The sequence below is a fragment of the Myotis brandtii genome, unplaced genomic scaffold, assembly GCF_000412655.1.
Source record: "Myotis brandtii unplaced genomic scaffold, ASM41265v1 scaffold508, whole genome shotgun sequence".
Classification (NCBI taxonomy): domain Eukaryota; kingdom Metazoa; phylum Chordata; class Mammalia; order Chiroptera; family Vespertilionidae; genus Myotis; species Myotis brandtii.
Genome location: NW_005369365.1, coordinates 1,440,065 through 1,444,001, shown reverse-complemented (window position 1 = coordinate 1,444,001; position 3,937 = coordinate 1,440,065).

The following is a 3,937-nucleotide window of genomic DNA, read 5'->3' as shown; positions in this document are numbered from 1 at the left end:
GACCTTGGTTAAAACACATAGCGCTAAGGGGAGCAAACATATTAAGAACAGTATGCTATATACGCCAGGTCCCTTGAAACATATGCTGTGCAGATGTTTCTTTCCTGCAACAACTGTGTCAAGCAGCAAGGATGGACCGGCTTCCGGCAATGTCACATTTTACTTCTTTTTATTTTGTGTATTGTTTAACTAATTTCTGTAGTTATAGCTATTTTTACTATCTTTGTCTTCAAGTTTCATACTAACTTTATAGGTAATGAATCCACTTCCTTTTAGTATATATTTGCCTTTACCAGTGAGATTTGTATTTTCATCTGTTTCTTGTTACTAGTTAGTGCCCCTTTCAGCTTACAGAAGTCCCTTTAACAATTCTTATAAGACTGTTTTGGTGATGATTAACTCCTTTAGCTTTTGCTTGCCTGGAAAAATCTTAATTTATTTTTCGTTTGAATGATAACCTTGGTGGCTGGGAAGTTTATTTCTTTCAGCACTTTGAATATATCATGCCACTACCTTCTGGTTGGCAAGGTTTATGCTGAGAAATCTGCTGATATTCTTATGGGGGTTCAGTTGTACATAATAATTCATTTTTTCATGCTGCTTTTAAGATAAATCCTTTTCTTTAATATTTGTTATCTGGGTTCATCTTATTTGGAACTTTCAGGATTTACTAGACCTGGATATCTGTTCTCTTTTCCAAGTTAGGAATGTTTTCAGCCATTATTTCTTTAAATAAATTTTCTGCTGCTTTCTCTCTTTTGCTTCCTTATCTGAAGCTCCTAAAATGAGAATGTTGGTCCACTGATGTTGTATCCTAGGTCTCTTAAGCTATATTTGCTTTTAAAATTTCTTATTTATTTGGCTCTGTTTGTGAATTCTACTGCTCTGATTTCCAGCTCCCTGATTTATTTTACAGCTTCATCTAGTCCAGTGATGGCGAAACTATGACACATGTGTCAGAGGTGACACGCGAACTCATTTTTTTTGTTGGATTTCTTTGTTAAATGGTGTTTAAATATATAAACTAAATATCAAAAATATAAGTCTTTGTTTTACTATGGTTGCAAATATCAAAAAATTTCTACATGTGACATGGCACCAGAGTTAAGTTAGGGTTTTTCAAAATGCTGACACGCCGAGTTCAAAAGGTTCGCCATCACTGATCTAGTCTATTGTTGAACCCCTTTAGTGTATTTTTCTGTTTACTTATATTCTCAGCTCTGTGAATCTTTTTTTAAAATATAATTTTATTGCTTTCAGAGAGGAAGGGAGAGAGAGAGAGATAGAAACATCAATGATGAGAATCATTGATTGGCTGCCTCCTGCATGCCCCCTACTGGGGATGGAGCCTGCAACCTGGACATGTGCCCTTGACTGGAATTGAACCCTTCAGTATACAGGCTGAAGCTCTATCCACTGAGCCAAACAAGCTAGCACAGTTCTGTGGATATTTTATATGTGATTACTTTCTCATTTTTCTATTTGTTAGTTGAAGTTCTCTGTGTTCATCTATTCTTCTCAGTTTGGTGAGCCTCCCTATGACTATTATTTTGAACTCTTTATCAGATAAGTTAATTATCTCCATCCATTTTATTAGTTTTTTTGTTTGTTTTTTCCTGGTGTTTTATGTTGCTATTTTGTTTGGAATATATTTCTTTGTTTTCTCATTTTGATGATCCTCTGTTTTTGTTTCTATGAATTAGATGAAATAGCTACCTCTCTTAATATTTAAGGAATAGGGCTGTTTATTGTTTAACCTTGCCTTAATTCTTGGTTGACTCTTAAACAATATCTCTAATTATTTCAGACCCATGGGGCTTAAAAACATAATGTTCTCTGCCCACCAGAACCTGGTTTGAAGGGACATTCCCTGTGTGAGCTGAGTGCACGGACTGTTTCTGATAAGACCTGGGGAATGGTATGGTGCATGAAGGACAGAGCTGCTCACCCACTGTCTCTGGTTAAGCTGCTCACCTGCCATCTCTGGTTAGATTGCACTAAGGAGCAGTGTGGGGAGGCAAATTTTGAGAGTGGCATACGATGATGGGGCTACTGACCACTTCCTCAGACAGGGATGCTTTCCTGGCACTGCTAGCAGGTTAGAGCAGCGGTTCTCAACCTGTGGGTCTCGACCCCTTTGGGGGTCAAATGATCTTTTCACAGGGGTCGCCTAAGACCATCGGAAAACACATATATAATTACATATTGTTTTTGTGATTAATCACTATGCTTTAATTATGTTCAATTTGTAACAATGAAAATACATCCTGCATATCAGATATTTACATTACAATTCATAACCGTAGCAAAATTACAGTTATGAAGTAGCAACGAAAATAATTTTATGGTTGGGGGTCACCACAACATGAGGAACTGTATTAAAGGGTCGTGGCATTAGGGAGGTTGAGAACCACTGGGTTAGAGTAAGAGTGTGAAAATGGCACCCACCAGTACTGGTGCTAGCAAAGCAAGAGAACATAAAAGTGGCACACACCAACACCTGTGTCCCCAAGGGAGTCTCAACATCTTTCTCCTTCTCTGGCAGATGCACATATGGTTTAGGCTTTTTACAAACGGCTGTTTTGTGTTTAGTCCCAGGATAAGTGGGTCAGTGCATGAGCCCTTTCAGAGCAGAATCTCAATTCCATACAGCCCCATGGTTATCTTGAATTAAAGCCCCATTGATTTTCAGAGCCACATATTTTGAGGGCTTTTCTCTTCGGGGTAGGTCCCAAAGTTTTGAGTACATGATGTAGTGCACAGACAACTTGCTTTATAGAAAAAAAAAGTTCCTTTGTCATTGTTTGTTTGTATGTTGGAGATCCCTCCTAAATATGGGTTGCTGTGTGAGGGGTAAAGTTTTGGACAACTGATTCTCCTTTCAATCTTGATGTGGCCCTTTTACCCTTTGATGTGGAGTAGCTAATCAGACAGGTCTCTGGTTATTTACTGAAGAAATTGTTCCATATGTAGTAATAGATTTGTTGTGTACATGGGAGGAGGTGACTCCAGGATCTTCCTGCACTGCCATCTTGAACTTCCCCTTCCATAGAGTCTTTAAAAATCAGGCAATAGAAAGAATCTCTGTGTCACCCTATCTTACCTTACATATGACACATCATTTCTGTCATACTAACAGCTAAAATAAAAACCAGAAAGAGAGTTATTTTATTTAAACATTAAATGTAAGTATCTCGTGGAATGCTGTATCAGTTGCACTTGTGTTTCAAATGGCTTATTATTTGGCCAAATATAATAGAGAAAAACATCTACAACAGTTTGCTATTTACTAACAAAGAAGAGATTAAATAAAGGTTAAAAAATGGCACAATATGGTAAATAAAAAATATCTTTTTTCATGTCATATCATATTGTTTCTATAAACCTATAGTTGCAAATTTTTCTACCAGTGCAACACTAACTCTAGAATATAAATAGGAAATGGAGTACATTTCTTTTCTTTTGAACAGTCTTATATAATCAAGATTAAAAATAACTAAAATTATAAAGATATAGTATAGTATACTACTTAATTATTATAAATATAGAGGCTTGGGTCACAACAGTTATCAGCCAATAAAATTGCACCAGCATGGTAACAAAAAACGAACTATGGGTTTGAATTTTTTCACTTAGTTTTGAATGTAAACAAACTATAAAGAGATTTTTAATGATTAGTCAAGCAGCAATGTTACATTATCTGTGTACCTTATGACTAACAGAATAACTGTGGTTACAGGGACTTTTATTTTTTATTATAAAATAGCAAGATTGTTCGAAGCTAGTAGTTTAACCTACCCCTATGGCTAAATGTCATTGCCAGCAGAGACACATGCCAATGCCATTAAGGAAAGTAAATGATGTCAATGAAAATCTTGAGTTGTGCTCTAGATTCCTGGAGTGTATATCCTGTCAGCTTCATTACTTTGCTTAAAAC